Source organism: Dasypus novemcinctus, chromosome 22 (assembly GCF_030445035.2).
Source record: "Dasypus novemcinctus isolate mDasNov1 chromosome 22, mDasNov1.1.hap2, whole genome shotgun sequence".
Taxonomy (NCBI): Eukaryota; Metazoa; Chordata; class Mammalia; order Cingulata; family Dasypodidae; genus Dasypus; species Dasypus novemcinctus.
The window spans coordinates 70,270,600-70,289,371 of record NC_080694.1 but is presented as its reverse complement, the minus strand read 5'-3'; the positions used below and the strand labels follow the sequence as shown (position 1 = coordinate 70,289,371).

Genomic DNA, 18,772 nt, shown 5'->3' with positions numbered 1-18,772 from the left:
TATCAGATTTTACAGAGATGAAAGACAAAAATGTCTAAATTTTTTAATTCAAATTTTTTTAAAAATTGAATATCATTATTTAAAAATTAACATTATTTAATTTTCTATTAATTTTATTTAGTTGTTCTTTGACTTTATTTTTGGAGAGGTTTTGGATTGTGGGATGGGATTCACAGCTATAGTTAAGGAGGGTCACTGGGGTGGGGTGCTGGTGGCAGAGGGATGCATGGGGAGGTGATCACCTAGGGCATATGAATGTGTTCTCTTGTTCATGGGCATTGTCTTGCTGGGTGGAGACCCATACAGTAACTGAGGGAGTATTGGGTTCCCATCTTGGGGAGTCCTCCTACATTCTTAGTGGATGTTAGGAATCCCCCAAGTGTACAGCAGTGCCTGGTGAAGGAAGATGGACCATTGCCCCATACCCTTGATGTTGATGACTGTGCTTGTGGACCTTTTCTCATGGGGTTGAAGCTTGATCTGGTGCTCTATGTTGCCTGGAAGTTGCCTCCTGGGGCCACTTTGTTGCTTGGATGTGGCCTCTCTCAGGACCAAACTCAGTATTTAGATACACTGCACCCCCCTCCCCCACCATGTAGGTCATGGACCCTTGGGTGAGCCTCCCTGGCACCAAGGGATTGTTGTTTGGCAACAATTGGTAATGTGTCTGGAGGGGGCTCTTGACCAAAGGTGGGAACTGGTAGATACAGTTGAGATTTTGTGGCTGGGAGATTTTGGAGTGCATTGGGAGGTTGTTCCAGAGGTTACGCTTACGCACATCCCAGCAGGATCTCATTGATCGCCACAGCGAACACTGCCTCAAATAATGGGGCTCCTCGGAGCTCTGGAGGAATCCACATACTGCAGGTAGGTGAACAGCTGGGGGTTCAGTGTCCTGTTAGTGGGCCCCACTTTGGAATTTATGCCCCCCAGTGTGACAGGTTGCACTTGTTTATAGTTACCCTATGCATGGCTCTTCTGCTCCTGTTGTTTGAGCCTATGACTGACACTGTACTTACTGTGTGTCCCAGTGACTTGGATCTTTGGTCCATCCAAGGTGTTGGTGGTGGGGAGATACATGGGAATCCTGATTGGTATTTATATATGTTTGTTTTTTCCAAATTTAATTTTTTTTAAAAAAAACCTTAACTTAGAAAATAAAATGACCTGGGGAAATACAAATAAAATAAAGATACTTCAAAATAATGTTACATAAATGTTACATAAAAAATATAGGGGGATTCCCATATGCACCACCATTTCCCCTCCCACACTTTTCCCCATTAACAACATCTTTCATTAGTCTGGTGCAAAGAATTTTTGAACCTGGCACATGCTATTGGATCCAGTAGTAGTTGGTTCTGTTTTCCAGTTTTTTACCCCAAACTCCTAATACATGCCCTGTCATATGCCTTCAGAACCTGAAGCCTCAGGCAGGCTTAGCACTCTGCTAAGGCTTTGGATTCTAGCCATTCAAGGACCCCTTTTTGAACTTCTAAGATACTAGCGGGACAGTGGCCCCTTCTCGGAGGTCTGTCCCATCTAAGCTCTCCTTAAAGCTCCAAGTCATACTCTTAAGCCATCCCTTGCTACTTATGTTTGCCTCAGCTCTGTTTACGCTTTCACTCTTTCCACATGCATGGCATGCACGTGCACATGCACACACCATTATTTAATAATGCCAATCATGTTTTCAAAATGTTTCTCCTATATATCCTTTCATTTCCATTACTGCTAACACCATCTTCCAGAACTTCACCTTAAGACTAGACTTCATCAATTATTCCAAACTACCTTTTCTGCCATTCATTTCCCTTTTTTATTTTGTACCTATTCCCTAGATAAATCTCCCTAAAGTACTGTTGATATAGCCTGTGCATTAAATCAAAATTATTTCCAAGAGTACCTAGTCTCCAAGATGGCCAGATAAGTAATATAGGCCCTACAGTCTTTGAATGTTCAGAAGGGATGTGAGACTGAGTGTGTATTCAGGGCTGCCTCCAGACAATGTGGAGCTATGCTAATCCAAACTGGCTTGGATGTGGAGAATATGTAACTCACCTGGAGAAAATAACCTATCTGATACTAAGATCAAACACTGAAGAACCTAACCAAAGGTCTGTTTACCATCACTGTTAGTCTTCCTAATCCTATATCCTCTGTATAAAAGGGTCTGGAAAAGGCTGTTCGAGGCTCGGTTTTTATTAGGACAAAAGTCCGCCAAGCCGGGCCGGTCGAAATAAACCAACTTCCTTTTTGGTATTCTCGTGTCCTGGCCTTCGAAACCGTGCATACCCGAATTTCTCCACTACACTGTTGCTAATTTGAACACTTGAATGGCTCCCCCAAGGGGTAAATTCTGAGTGCATTGTCTGCAAACTGCCTGCTAATCTGCTTCAACCAACATTTTCACCATTATGTCTCAACTAGTTTTGAACAGGGGTATTTTTCCTTAACTTTCACTTAGATTTCACATTTTATCTTTCATTGGTAAAGGTCATGATAGTGTTGTAGAATTTGAGAGAAGTTCAATTATTTGAGTATAGAGAGACCAGGACTCAGGAATGATTTTGAGAAGGAAAAATGGTTTATTGATGGCCGGCCGGACTTGGGAGCTTTCTCTTTGAATCCAGAGCCCTGAACAAGATTTTCAAATGTCTTTTACACAGAGAGGAAAGGCCAAATGGTCCCTTTGTTTCAGTTCTTAATAGGCTTCAATTAGCATATATATCTTCCCCATCTTAGGTAAGCTTTTAGCATGGACTCCAGATATTCTAGATAAGCTTTCAGCATATTTGGTTTTTGCATTTCCCCTAAATACTTAAAGTTTATAGCCCTTGCATTGTTAAACTGTTTCCTGGGACTGGAGCCGTTGCCATTGTTCCTAAGGGCAGGACTGCAGCCTCTTACCGTTCCACACCCACAGCCTTCAGATTAGGTTATCTCTGAAGAGACAAAGAGCCTTCCACCCATAGCCCACATCATTCCCCCCTTTTGCCAAAGTTTAACTTGCTAAGCTTTGGCATAATTATTGTTGGAGCTATGAGGTGGATGGCTGTTTGTTGTTTTGATTGATTATTTATCAGTCTTTAGTACAGCATCCAGGACTGTTTTTAGAAGTTTAGAACTTTTCATTCTGGACAGCAGAATCTTGGGCAGGGGCCTCCTGCAGTTATTTCTGCTGCCACTGGCACTCACGTGGATTTCCAGTCAGGTTCCAGATCCATCTATTACTTTTATTTTACTCTTAAAGAGTTTACACCTTTAATTTAAAAGGGGTGCTGAAGGGAGACGATCTCTTTTCTGTAACTGCTTCCTGCTGGTCATGGGCTGTAGTCATTGCCTAATAAGGTGTAAAACTCTTATTAATTTATTTTAACTGGAGGAAGATGGATCTGGCATTCTGTACAAAGTTGGATGAAGTTTTCATATGGTTAATAAGATGTTCACTCTGAAAGAAACAAACTTAATTAAAAATTTGGAATACCCTGTTTTTAAAAGAGGACATTGGATTACAGAGATAGACAAGGTTAGGTGCCTATAAAGATGGCACTCCTTCTTAAAAGCTGGTGGGAACAGCATATATATTCTTTTTTTTTTAAAGTTATTTATCTTTAGAGAAAAATTGCAGCAGACACTTAGCTTTTTCTGAAGACACATTCCAAGCTGTTCAATGATTGGCACTCATTTGCTCTGTCAGATGCTCCTGGTCAACTGGCACTCCTTGGTCAACTGGCTTCACTCAGGATTAGAACACTAAGTTGGAAATTCTCTTGGTTTTCACCTGTGGAGTGATTAGAACTACAGAATAAAGGTGTTTTTTTTTTAAACCTTGGTTTTAATTGTACAATTTCTAGCAATTTTGACTTGTTCAATAGGTGACTCAACATCAGCAAGCAAGCCTCACCTTTGCTACACAGCAGAGTACAGCAGAATATAGAAGTTGACTGAGACTGGCTGAGACTGCCACCTTATTCTACAAACATGTTATTAACTGTTTTGAAAATGATTTTACCAGGAATTTAACATGTCTAATATACTTCTGCACTTGATCCAAAATAGAAAAGATAACATTACAATTATTAGGCATATATTTAGTACAGGATAAAAGTACAGCACTTAATATTAACTAATGTATTACTTAATGCATAAGGATTCAGAGTTGCAATTATTAGTTTTGAGTTTCAAGTTTGTAATACCTTACATGTTATCTCTCCATGAGAGCAGGCCATAATGCCAATTGTGTTTAAGTTTTACTTACAGTATCCTGGTATCATGGCTCCACTTAGCATGTTCTTTAATGCAGTGAGCAAATTGCAGCATCCTTCATCTTAGAGAGATTTTCCAGTATTCTACTAGCCTGGTGCATAGTGCTCTCTGGCACCATGGAACAGTGCCAGTCTGGAGGCGATATCCATTGTACACTTGGCTGTACCGAGTCATTATTGGCTGCTGCAGGAGCTTGAAACTGCAATATAGTTTCCATCGACTTCAGGAGCAGAACCAGAGACTGATATAGCACATATTTTAATTGAGGGGTCAGTGACCAGCCTAGCCAATAACTCACATGGAGAGGCCACCTGTAATGTATTCAAGGCCTGGTTTGAATGCACAAGAGTTTGACAATGTTAAAGTTTATTCCTTGTTTTTATATATATTTTAAACAACTTAATGCAACACATATATCAAATGACTGCTTACTTACACAATTTTACTATGATGATAACAGTAGGTTACTTTACTTTAGTAATAGAGGAAAAATATTATTTTTCATTGTTAGAATGAAAACAGAATATTTCCAATAGAATCAAGATAACTTTTTATTACCATTTACTTAAATGTGTACTTTGCAGTGGCCTTCAGACAGGTTTATTATCATGAAGTTATTTCTGCTACTAATACCAATCTAAGTTTTTTAGTTAACAATGACTTCTACAACTAGAACTATTTAAACATTTTTAGTTTGGAAGATGTTTTACAAACTCTTTATAATTGACTATAACCACATTGACTAGCCACCTCATGTTTAAATAAACTTACTAAATTATAATTACAAATGAAAGAAATTTACTCTTTATTTAAGATAGCATATCTACAACTTTTTCTTTAGCCTAATTTCACCAATGTGAATTTACAATTTTCATTACTGTAAAGATTTTGTACATATAATGTTAATTTAGTTTATAAATTAACTATGGGAGATTGCACTCAAGTTAAATAAAATTGAAACCATAATAGTTTATGCAAGGAATGTTCTCTTTTTCCCTTACAGGAAGCTAAAAACTTCTTTTCTTTGTTTAAGTTATGAAAATTAATAATTTAAAAGCATACTGACTACCAGGTTTTAAAACACATTACACAATTATTTAAATTTTTTTAAAAATCATAACCCAGGAAAGATCTTTCCATAGTTTTTATGGACTTTCCTTTACTTACTGAAATTTGTTAATAGAGCCACTAATTACCTTTATTTTGTTGGAAAGAAATCTTCTGAAACAAAATAAGGCTCACCAGATTGTGGAGAAGAATTTATTCTCAATCTTGCAAGAAGGTGCACAGAGCCAGATATGGCTGGTGCCCCGAACATAGAAAAATGACACAATTTATACCTCTAAGCCTAGCATGCAAGCTCTTCCTCTGTTTTTCCATAGATTGGATACTTCAGAAGTTACAGCCTATCTGAGATCTAACCTTCCCACGCAAAAGTTTGTGATTTAACTGCTTCTTCAATCACATTCCAACCATTTTAGTTTTTACCTGCTCCCCTTTGTCAAATAAGGAATAGAAATTAGTGCTGAAATGGCATCGACTTAGTCCTTCTTGGGCATCCTTCCACTGCCCATAGGACTGGCCTAAACTGGTCTCCTCCACTGCTGTCCAACCCGGGAGTGGGAGACTGAGGCAGCAGGCTGCCAGGTTACACCAATCAACAATTTTTTCCTTACGTGAAAATTAACCTAATCTTGGGTTTTTTTTTATTTTTTTTATTTTTATTTTATTTTTTTATGGCTGACAAAAGGTTTAAACTGGGAAATTACAGGGCAAACTGATTCTTAATTCCCTAGCCTAGTAGACAGGTTTAATCTGCCACACCTAGTCTTGTCTTTAAAGCTCTTGCAAAGAGGAGGTCCTTTCCCAATTGTTTCTATAATCAGAGTTCTATGACTTTTTCATCCTGCTTAGTTTAATTTGGGCTTTAAGAATATTTACAAATATAACTGCATATTTAATTTTTAACAATTTGAATAGACCTCTTTTAAGAATTTTTATTTGTTAATTTGATATTATCCTGATGTATGAAGACATACACTGAGCATTTTTTTCAAATGGGCAGACACAAAGAGTTAGACACAAACACAACTCATTGATATTACTTATAATTTGCATTAATTTATATACTGTTTAGCTTAATTAATTAGGGGTCCAGAAATACATATTACTTACATAACTGCATATTTAACCTCAACAATTTGAGCATATAGGCAGATATAAATAGTTTAAGACAAAAACATAACTTTAATTACTTTAAACTTCTAATCTTTACAAAACAAGTGTGACTACAAACATTTCAAAGACTCCTGAAACTTTCGTTAATTTGCACTATGACCAAGCAGTTTACCACAAGAATTTTCTTTCTTACTTAATGGATTGTAATAACCAAAATGTTCTCAATGCTTTAGCACCATTTTGTTTTAGAACTTTATATTTTACTTTGAAATTAGCAGAATTTTGGATAAGCAACAAGATTAATTTTATATATATTTACTGAGGCTATTTGAAGCCTCAGGGAGACAGACTGCTTTGTCTCATGAATTGCCACTCTTAAGAACACTGACCGTCAAGGCAGGAGACTTCTCCCCCTCCACCCCCCTTTTTGATTTTGGAGATAATAAAACTCCAGTGGCCATTTAACCTTATTCTATCAGGCAGCAATTTATTTAGTTTACACTTGAATTCATGAGAGAAAGGGTTACTAATACCAGGAGAGGAGACAGTGATGTCCCAGCTCTTGTCTGGCTTATAGGGGCAGAAGCTATTATGAAATAACCATAGGCAAAGGCAAGGGGTGAGGTTAGCCTTGAAGTAACCATAAACTAAGGAAAGGTAAAGTTTAGAGTTTACACTTAATAATTTCAAGCTAAATTCACCCAGCTATAATTTCAGTTCTTACCTTTCCCCTGTTCTATAATATAAATGCATTTATAAATGATTTTAATGACAAAGTCATCTTCTGTTTCCTTAACAATAAAAACACATTCCATATATCCCACATACTAAGTTACCAGGCAAACTTCTTACAACATATAATTGCCATTAATACTAAATAAGCTTGTTAAAATAATGAACTTTTCTTCACTTTAAATATTTAGTAGCATGTAATACCAGAAACAGTTTCTTTGGAAGCAAGTTGGCAGGGGAGGCTGGCTGCCAAATAAATTTGTTATAAAATTACCTTTTATTATTATTATTATCTATTCAGTTTTTGTTTAATAATGACTTTCTGCAATTTGCCATTTAAATACCTTAATTTAAACAATGGTTTGTAAAACCTTTATAATTATTTATACCTTTAAGACAAATTTTACCTTCACAGAACACATTCTCTTACTTAAAGTTACTACAATACCTTCTAAGAACCTGGGCAGAATGCAAACGTATTTTGGCTTTAACAACCTAAGGAGGGAACTTTACTGCATTTATTCTGATTCTGCTTTTCACCCCCTTCACTTCCCCCACTTCCAGGCAGTCGGGTGCACAACAAACAGGAATGCTGCTTATGAATAGAAGGTGTGGACTCACTGGAAAGGGGCAAGCCGCTCCCCCCTTTCCAGCTTTCAGCCAAAATGGACAGACAGAACCTACTCAAATTTGGCAACTCTCCCGGGGACCCAGCCACCCTGACTGGGACATCCCCAACAAACTTGGGTGCATGGCGCGGACACAGATGGCCTCCAAGCGCCGGCAAAGGGCCAGACCAGAGACAAGACAGCAGAGCATGCACAAACATCTAGACTCCGCAAACATCCAGACTCCTCAGCTTTTGCCCCAGAATCATTTCACCCCCTTGCCAATGGCAAGGGAGGGCTCTAGCTCAGCTGTAATTCTACTTTACATAAGGACACAACTCCAACACTAGCATTGAGCTGACACAGACAGAAGCACAAAGGTCACTAATCTGACCCACAAGTTTATGTATTTATTTTCGCCAGGCTGCCCCCACAGCCATCACAAACCTCAGAACACTTAACATTTGGTATAAAGTGAATTCATTCACAAATTAGCACCATAACAAAAGATTTCAGCTAGACTTTTTCCACTGTTTAAACTTTACACCCAGACCAAGCTCCACCAGAAAAGCCGATCCATTTTCCTGTAACCAAGTTTTGTTTTCCTTAATCTAGACCAATTTCCAGGACATTAGGACTTGAACCTATAAATAGCCCTTCCTATTAAAATCGAGACTCCACTCCTTTAGTGGATATAAGACCAGTACCAGATTCTAACATGCAGTTAGACAAACCCAAAACACCAGGGCTTTTCCCTGGTTTTTCTCCTTTTCCCAAGCCTAGAGAGACTGGCTTCCCCCCAACCTTCTGGGGCTACTAGGGTTCTCTCGGGAGGTGATCAGCCTCCCCTTCCTAGCAATTAAAGCTAGGGCCTTCCAGACTGCGTTCACCCGGGGAGTCTTACCTTCTTCCATGTTCAGAGTTCTTTTTTGTTCCCAGAATCTTTCTCTTCAGACCTTCCATTGCCCTCGATTTTTGTCGGGAAGATTCTGGTGGAGCCCACATCTTTTCTGAATTAAATTTAATCCAGGGGCACCCAGATTTGGGGTTCACCCGAGTCCTCCCGGCTTCCTCGGGGATTTGGAAGGGGCAGCAAAATGCTACCGTCTCTGGCCTTCGTTTGTTGTCCCATCTGGGTCACCAAAAATGTTGTAGAATTTGAGAGAAGTTCAATTATTTGAGTATAGAGAGGACAGGACTCAGGAATGATTTTGAAAAGGAGAAATGGTTTATTGACAGCCGGCCAGACTTGGGAGCTTTCTCTTTGAATCCAGAGCCCTGAACAAGATTTTCAAACGTCTTTTACACAGAGAGGAAAGGCCAAATGGTCCCTTTGTTTCAGTTCTTAATAGGCTTCAATTAGCATATATATCTTCCCCATCTTAGGTAAGCTTTTAGCATGGACTCCAGATATTCTAGATAAGCTTTCAGCATATTTGGTTTTTGCATTTCCCCTAAATACTTAAAGTATATAGCCCTTGCATTGTTAAACTGTTTCCTGGGACTGGAGCCGTTGCCATTGTTCTTAAGGGCAGGACTGCAGCCTCTTACCATTCCACACCCACAGCCTTCAGCTTAGGTTATCTCTGAAGAGACAAAGAGCCTTCCACCCATAGTCCACATCAATAGTAGATAAGGGTGAATGCTAAAATCTTTTGTACTTCATCTCTTCAGTTAGGGTTCAGGCAAGTAAGCACTTTCTCCATAAATCCTTTATGAGTTTGCTCTAACTCGTCCACCTATCTGATCTTTTAGAAATATATCATGTACTATGAAATTTAGCACATAGTCTTGCTCTGTTTTCATGGCATGGTATTGTTTAGTATTATTTCATAAAATTTAAAATGAAAGGAATCTGAAGTTGAGAGAAGCAAAATGAGTGAGTTAGAACTATAATCCAGTGATTAGGGGAGTCAGAAATTATGATTATATGAATACAGTTGGTTAAGTAGTTATTTCATTTGTGACTAAAGTTATTAACAGGAACAGCCACTTTCCCCCCAGAGCTGCTAAGTCAAAGTAGTGCCTCATAAACACATGCAAAAAAAAAAAAAAAAAAAAAAGAAAAGTAAAGGACATAAATAGATATTTATGGAAAGAGAAATTTGGAGTGAATGAAACCTTAGAGAGAAAAGCTCAAGACGTTAATGCCCAAGCAGCCTCCGAGGACGTCTGTAGAGGGATTAGACTGTTTGTTCCTACACTAGAGTAAGAGATGAGATCTGCTAAGATTTTGTCTTACACTTAAACATAACCCGTTTGTAATAAAAGTGAATATAAGATGCTTTGAGCAGCCAGAATTCTCTCCTAATAGAGAAAATTATCTCTGGATAATTTTATTCTAGGAGACATTAAATACATTTGATTCCTGACTGGGGACATCCTTTTAAGTCAAAGATTATTTTCATTCCAAGGTATGTGCAGACAAAGAAAATGCAGGGTAATTTAGCTCTGGGAATGGAAAAAGCAGAGGAAGAGTTTTCTGATGGAAAGGGTTGAGATGATTAAAATGTGTGAGTGAAACTGAAAGAAACGTCTTTACATTTAGACTGTAGAAACTGCAGAGTGAGACAGCAAGAGCATTCCACTGAAGTCGTTAGCTAGAAAAGCTTTGGGTTTCCTAATCTCTTTATTTATACATTTCTTTTATTTTTTTCTTTTGTTTCAGGGTAGGCTCTGTGAGTGAATGAGTATAGGTGCAAGTATAATTAAATGCCTGGATATATCTGTTTAGTGGTGAGGGAGGGGCGGGGGAGTGGGAGAGGGGGAGAGAAAGAGAGAAATATTAAGGGCAAAAGAAAGTGGGAAGAATAACTTTTAAATGCATGCCAAAATTAGTACTCATAAAAGTGTCAGGTTCATTTTGAGTATCAGATAATATTTCACATCTAATATAAGAGATAATTATTTTTTAGTGGTAGAGTCATGGTTCTATTATGCAGAAAAAATAAAGAAAATATTTCAGAACCACAGTTCTGTACTTAGTTCTATGTACATCCCTACTTCTCAATGTATGCACCATTTGTAATGTCCTTCACTTATGTTTATGATTCCTGAGATTAACCCTCTACCCTCCACTATCAACAACTCCATTTTGAATATTTCTTCTCTATCCATTTCCATGGAATGAAGCTCCTAGCCTTATGCTTTCCATCACCAATCATATAATTACTTAAATTTTAAATACTACTCACAGATGCTAATAGATTATTAAGAATAATTAGTGACATGAAGAACAGTCCATGCCAAAAAAAGTTTTGCAAAATCTATTGGCCCTATATGGCTAAAAACCATTTACTTAAACTACAAATATACATTGCTCACTTTCTTTCCTACAGTGCACTCTGATAAATTTGTGGGAGCCCTTTTTGAGTTTAGCACCTAGATTATAGATTGGGGTGCCTAAAAATGACAAATTTCACATCATGAGTGTAGTTTTCAGAATTGACAAGCATTTAACAGGTGACAGCAATTCATTAGTTGATTTAATAAATATATACAGAGTACCTACTATGTGCCTGGCACAGTTTTAAGTTCTGGGAGTGCAGTATTGAATAAAGCAGAAAATACCTTTTCCTTTCTGGGGGTTACATTTAACTGGGAAGTAAAAGAAAATACATATAAGCAGAACCACACATGCCAGAAAAAGATAGGTGCTACTACAACAAAACAAGCAGTGAAGGATGACAGAGTGCTTTTTAAAGTTTTGTTTGTGATTTAATATAGAGAAATATGGAGTCCACACTGAGGAGATGGCCCTAGGGACAAGAGCTGAAAGAGATTTGGAACTAACTAAAGAGAAGTGTGTTCCAGGTAGAGTGGACTGTGGTGCACAGATCTTGAGATGGAGTGAGACTAATGGGCTCTAGGGACAGCATAACGACCAGTGATTGAATTATCAAGGGCCACAGTAGAAATAGATGCAGAAAGGAAATAGGGGCCATGATCACAGGATCAAGTAAGTTACTGTATTTACTTTGAATTTTTACTCTGAATAAGATGAGAACCATTAGAGTGCATCCTGCATGCTGTCATAAGAATAGGGTTAGTTGGAAAAGAACAGAGGTAAAATTATTCCTACAACTCCAGTAAGTTATGGTTTGACTTGGAGAAGACCAGTAGAAGATATAGTAAGTAATGGTTAGATTCTACATGCCTTGAGGCTAGGGCCAATAGAATTTGCCAATTCAATTTTGTGAGAAAATGAACAGAGTCAGGCAAGAATTTTGGTTTTTGGCTTGAGAGGATGGAGTTGTCATTTAACAGATAGATTAGAATCCATGAGTTTTGTGCAAAATATTGGTGTTTCAGTTTCATATGCTTAATATATGTTCTAGTAAAGTATTGAGTAGGTTGTTAGAAATTCAGGAATTCAAGAAGGAGGTTCCAATTATTAATAAAAGCATAGGAGTCTTCAGAGAATAGATTGCATGAGAAGCCATTAGATTCATGGAGATAGCCAAGGGAAGGACGCAAAAAAGAGAAATAAAAGAAGAGATTGAAGACTGAGCCCTGTGGAACTCCATCATTAAGACCTGGGTAGATAAAGAGAAATGAGCAATGGAAGTGGAAGGAGGAGTTGGTGAGACAGGAAGAAAAAAAGGAGCCAGTAATGTCCTGGAAATCCAACGATGAAAGCATCTTAGGGTGGAGAGAGTGGTTGATCCTGTCACACGGTTTTGAAAGGACAAGTAAAATGAGAACTGAGAGTTCATCTTTCGATTTGACATAGTGAGTGTTATTGATCATTTTTGTAAAATAAATTTTAGAGGACAAGTAAAGGGAAAATGCAGTTAGCATGATGTGGGCTATGGGTGGGAGGCTATCTATCTCTTAGGAGATAACCTTAACCTAAGCTGTCTGTCCTGACTTGTGGGTGTGGGATGGTGAGAGGTTGCAGCCCTGCCCCTGGTAACCATGGCAATGACTACAGTCCCAGGAAACAGTTTATCAATGCAAACTCCATAAACTTTAAATATTCAGGGGAAATGCAAACCAAATGTGCTAAAAGCTTAACTAGAATATATAAAGTCCATGCTAAAAGCTTACCTGGGATGTGGAAGACAGATATGCTAATCCAAACCTATTGAGCACTGAAACAAAGAATGATTTAGCCCTTCCTCTGTATAAAAGGAACTCAAAATTCTTGTTCGGGGCTCAGGTTTGAAACAGAAAGCTCCCAATTCCAGCTGGCCATCAATAAACCATTTTTCCTTCTCAGAATCATTCCTGAGTCCTGGCTTTTCTATACGCAAATAATTGACCTCTCTCAAATTCTAAAACAAGCATAGATTTAAGAGAGAATGGAGGTGAAGAATCACAAACAGCGGGTATTGACAGATAGCAGAGGGGACAATTCATGATGTAAGGTGGAGGAGAGAATAACTGGAGCAGTGTTTTGGGGGAAATGAAAAGGAATGGGCACAAACACAAGTGCTGGATCCTCATCAGGTGTAGCAAGGATTACATAGTTGCAAATACAAGGAAGGAACAGTCCTTGGGCACAATTACAAAATGTGTGTAGATATTGGAAGGAGAATTGTACAAGTTCTCTTCTGACTATCCCTACTATTTCAGTATGGAGGAAACCAAGTCATTAACTCAGAATGAAGACTGCAAAGATGAGTTAGCAGTTTGCGGAGAAAGGGGAGAAGGGAGAATGTGATTGCTTGGCCCCTTTGAGTTCACACTGGAGTTGAGTATTCATGATTTAGAGAGAGACAAATGTGTGCATGGGGTTTTCACTGCAAAGATATAGAGGAATAAGTAGAGTGGTTTCAGTTTTGCCAGGTGAGGACAAGAAGCATGAATTGGTTACTGGATTTGAGGGTATATGTGAGGAAGTGGCTAAAAAGATACATTGGAATTAAAGTTGGTAAGGAGCTTTAAATTTGAGTTTTTGCTTTCATTGATATATTTAATCACTCAGTTTTCTTGAAGACTAGATTCAGCTATAGATTTTCATCATCTCTTCTAATATCAATTTATGTCCAACAATTTTCCTTTGTTCACAGCTTTAGCAGTATGCTAAAAGATTTGATATCTCATCTATATTAATCATTGCAAAATATTTTCTAACTTCTTCTTCTTCTTTCGCCACACTGCACTTTTATTCAATGGCACATTCCCCTTTAATACAGTGACGAATCATGCACCAAAAAAGCCTCTAAAGATCTTGTGCTGGTCATTTCTGCTCACCTTCTAAGGCATGTTGAGGCCTGACTTCCTTCCAAAGGTGAATCATTCTCTTACTAGTCATAGGTGCATACTTGAATCGTTCTCAATATTTAATGATACAACCCAGCAGAATACTTTTCCCCTTCACTTCCAAGCTCTGGCTATTTCCCAATTTAGTTAAGTGCAGAAACCAATAACTAAGCATCGAAGCTCGGCAACATTTCTTCAGGCATGGCTGTCCCCGTCCTTATTCCTTTCAAGCCTAAAATCCAAACATAGCAAAATGCCGCTTTCGGCTTTGGCAAGCAGCTAATGCGCTGCTGAAGAAGAGAATAGCACAAACACACACAACACACAGAGACCAGAACCTGTTTTTCTTCATAGCCCACCCACTTTAGGGATCCTGGATCCTCGAGGCAAGAGACACCTTCTGACTGTCTAAAGCACTCCGGAAGCTGAAGAGCCAGGGTTGTGAGATGTCTTAGCTCAGGGCCCAGGAGTCCACCACCACCACGGTTCTCACAAGGACTCCCGCCCCACCCTGGGCACCAAACTGAAGAGGGGCAGGGGTGGTCCTCGCTGGCTTGTTTGATCAGTGCCACTGAGTAAACAGACACTGTTGGAAACTGAGGCACAGTGGCCTCTCAGGGAGACATGCTGTCTCCATGGGTGCGCTTGCAATCTAAGGAATGTGGTAATTAAGAGTTCCCAGCAAACAGGATGAAGCTGTGAAAGGCTGAAAGAAAAGATGAGCAGATAACATTTGTGTAGTAAATAAAACACTTAAACCTTGAGATAAGATTTTCTTAATCCCTTAAACTATGAGTAATGTTGATGGTTTTACCCACATGGACTGGGGTATATATAGAGCCCCTTGTGAGCAATAAAGTTGTCCGAGGAGTCTCTGCTTGCAGACCCCCTGATCCCAGCTCTCTCGTTCTTTTTCTCACTCTTTCTTTCTCTGTTTCCTTCTCCATTCTCTCTTTCTTTCATTCCCAATACTCTTCAGGTCCAAATCTCCAACAGATACCAAGCAGGCTAGGAAGGAAAGGTGGCATATGCACCGACGCGAGACCAGATGCACACTCTCAAATCAGCCTCCTCTTATTTCTTCTTTGATTTCTCTTTTTACCTATGAACTATTTAGACATGTAATCCTTAGTCTGAAACATTTTGTAGGTTTTTAGATTTATTTTTGTTATTGTTTTGTAATTCCATTCTGGACAAAGAACAGTCTTTGAATGGGTTAATCTTTTGAAGATTTTGGAAGCTTTTTGTAAGATTCAGCATATGCTTGATTTTGTAAAATGTGCACTGAAAATAATGTAAATTGTTTTCTCGTTGAGTTCCATGTCCTATATATGTAAAATAAAAAAAACACACAAATGTCAAATTGTAAATTGTCTTCAAATTTTCTAAATATTGACTGACTTTTTGGCCAATTCTTCTTTCAGCTATTGAGAGAAATATGTTAAAACTTCTCATTACAATTGTCAGCTTGACTATTTCTTCTTCATTTCTGTCATCTTCTGAAGCTATTTTATTGGAGGCTTACATTGTACTATGATAGCCTAGAAGAATTACTAGCAGAGGAATATTAGTGGATGTGTGTGAAGTGTCAGTGTAGCTTTACCAATTTGTCACATCAAGGGCTTGCTCTTCTCTTGATGTGGTGATTATTAATTTTTTTTACAAATAGCAGTGCTTTCTTTCTTCTCCTTACATTTGCCATGCTTTTTCACTCCTCTCTCAGTCGCTCTGCTGTGTCTTGTTCTTTTTTGCTCCTCTATGAGGCACTCTCCTTCCTGGGCTGAAACATTTTTGGTGTTTTCAATGTTCTCCTCCTCTTGGAAACCTTCCCCATTTAGAATGGTATCCACTACAACCACGGCCCCACCACAATGCAGCAATCTTGGGACTCCATGTCAATTATGGGTGCTTTTTCTCCTACTTAAGCAGTGTATAAAGTTTGTTGTGATTCATGTCTCTTAGTTTTTTAGGTTGTTGGGGGAGATTTTTGAGTTGCCTGCTATTTTGTGTACCTAGAAGATGTGGCCAAGTGGAGAAATCTGTGTTCCTGCCAGACTAGAATCACAACTTGAACAACTACCCTGTTTGCATGTTTCAAGTTTGTCTCAGCCCTAATTCTAATGTCACATATAAGGTTATGCTCATTTCCTACTTTTCCTTCTTTTAAAAAGTGCCCTTTATGCATCTCTAATATCATCACAATATGATGATCCTATTAGTCTATTATCATTTTACTTGTTCAAAATTTACCAGTTGGTCAGTCTTCCTTAATTTTGTTGTAAGCAAATTTATCTCTACCACTGCTAACCCTTTTGCACATTGTAACTCACCACTGGGTTCCTTTAAATTGTGAATTTGCTTCACTTAATCCCCACAGGGTAAAATTAAAAATTCAGAAACATTAACACATCATTACTGCTTTATTTGTTCCCCAAAAGCAATGGAGAACGTCACTGCATTGAATGAGTTTCTTTTACTCGGCCTGACCAGTGCTCAGGAGCTGAAGCCTCTCTTCTTTGTGATTTTCTCCATCATTTACCTGGTAAACTTGGTTGGAAATGGAGCTATATTAGTGATTGTTATCTTGGAGCCAAAGTTCCACTCCCCTATGTATTTTTTTAAGGGCAACCTTTCTTATCTGGATATGCGCTATTCTTCAGTGACCCTGCCCAAGGTGCTCTTTAACCTCCTCTCCACGAATAAGGTCATTTCTAATCTTTCCTTGGCTGCATCACTCAGCTGGGCTTCTTCCACTACCTGCAAAGCATAGAGTCCATCTTGTGGGCCATCATGGGTTTTGACAGTTTTGTGGCCATCTACTATCCACTCCACTACACCATCATCGTGAACCCCCAGTTGTGTGCTCTGTTAGCAGCTGTGGCCTGGCTCACCAGCTACCTTTATGCTTTGAAGCATTCAGCCCACCTGAACTTCTGTGGCTCTCAGAAATTCAACCACTTCTCCTATGAATTCAAGCCCCTCTTGGAACTGGCCTGTGGTGACATAGTTCTCAATCAATGGTTTCTTTCCATTATCACAGGCAGCATAGCCATGGGAGCTTTCCTTCCGACCTTTCTCTCCTATGTTTACATTACTAACTTCCTTCTGCTCAAGAGCCGGTCCTGCTGTGCACTCCACAAGACTCTGTCACGTGTGCCTCCCGCTTTGTGGTGGTGAGCCTCATCTATGAGCCTGTGGGCTTCATCTATATTCATCATACCTCAGTCTCCACCGTGACTCAGGACCATGTGGTGGCCATCATCTACAGTACAGTCACACCAGTGCTGAACCCCCTGATATACACCCTCAGGAACAAAGCAGTGATGCTGGCTCTGAGGAGAACTTTCATGAGAAGATGTTTATCTAAAGACTGCCAGCAGCACCACTAGGACTCAGGAGACTTAGGAGGTTTCCATGAGGATTTCCATCCCTTGGTCTGTAATAAATGACTGTGGTCACTGATCTGGTGAGTGTATTGTTGTAGAATTTAAGAGAAGTTCAATTATTTGAGTATAGAGAGGCCAGGACTCAGGAATGATTTTGAGAAGGAAAAATGGTTTATTGACGGCCGGTCGGACTCGGGAGCTTTCAGTTTGAATCCCGAGCCCCGAACAAGATTTTCAAACGTCTTTTATACAGAGAGGAAAGGTCAAATGGTCCCTTTCCCTTTGTTTCAGTTCTCAATAGGCTTCAATTAGCATATATCTCTTCCACATCTTAGGTAAGCTTTTAGCATGGACTCCAGATATTCTAGATAAGCTTTTAGCATATTTACTTTTTGCATTTCCCCTAAATACTTAAAGTTTATAGCCCTTGCATTGTTAAACTGTTTCCTGGGACTGGAGCCGTTGCCATTGTTCCTAAGGGCAGGACTGCAGCCTCTTACCATTCCATACCCACAAGTCAAACAACTTAGTTATCTCTGAAGAGACAAAGAGCCTTCCACCCATAGCCCACATCATTCCCCCCCTTCTGCCAAAGTTTGACTTGCTAAGCTTTGGCATAATTATTGTTGGAGCTATGAGGTGGATGGCTGTTTGTCGTCTTGATTGATTATTTATCAGTCTTTAGTACAGCATCCAGGACTGTTTTTAGAAGTTTAGAACTTTTCATTCTGGACAGCAGAATCTTGGGCAGGGGCCTCCTGCAGTTATTCTGCTGCCACTGGCACTCACGTGGATTTCCAGTCAGGTTCCAGATCCATCTATTACTTTTATTTTACTCTTAAAGAGTTTACACCTTTAATTTAAAAGGGGTGCTGAAGGGAGACGATCTCTTTTCTGTAACTGCTTCCTGCTGGCCATGGGCTATAGTCATTGCCTAATAAGGTGTAAAACTCTTTTTATTCTAACTGAAGGAAGATGGATCTGGCATTCTGTACGAAGTTGGATGAAGTTTTCATATGGTTAATAAGATGTTCACTCTGAAAGAAACAAACTTAATTAAAAATTTGGAATACCTGTTTTTAAAAGAGGACACATTGGATTACAGAGGTAGACAAGGTTAGGTGCCTATAAAGATGGCATTCCTTAAAAGCTGGTGGGAACAGCATATATATTCTTTTTTAAGTTATCCATCTTTAGAGAGAAATTGCAACAGACACTTAGCTTTGTCTGAAGACACATTCCAAGCTGTTCAATGATTGACACTCATTCGCTCTGTCAGATGCTCCTGGTGAACTGGCACTCCTTGGGCAACTGGCTTCACTCAGGATTAGAACACTAAGTTGGAAATACTCTTAGCTTTCACCTGTGGGAGTGATCAGAACTACAGAATAA

At 39.0% G+C, this 18,772-nt stretch overlaps 1 pseudogene; it reads left to right on the top strand.

Annotated features, from left to right (window-relative positions):
* The first annotated feature begins 16,434 nt into the window (after positions 1–16,434).
* LOC101423887 (olfactory receptor 12D3-like) lies at positions 16,435–17,383 on the top strand (annotated as a pseudogene).
* The last annotated feature ends 1,389 nt before the right edge of the window (positions 17,384–18,772 follow it).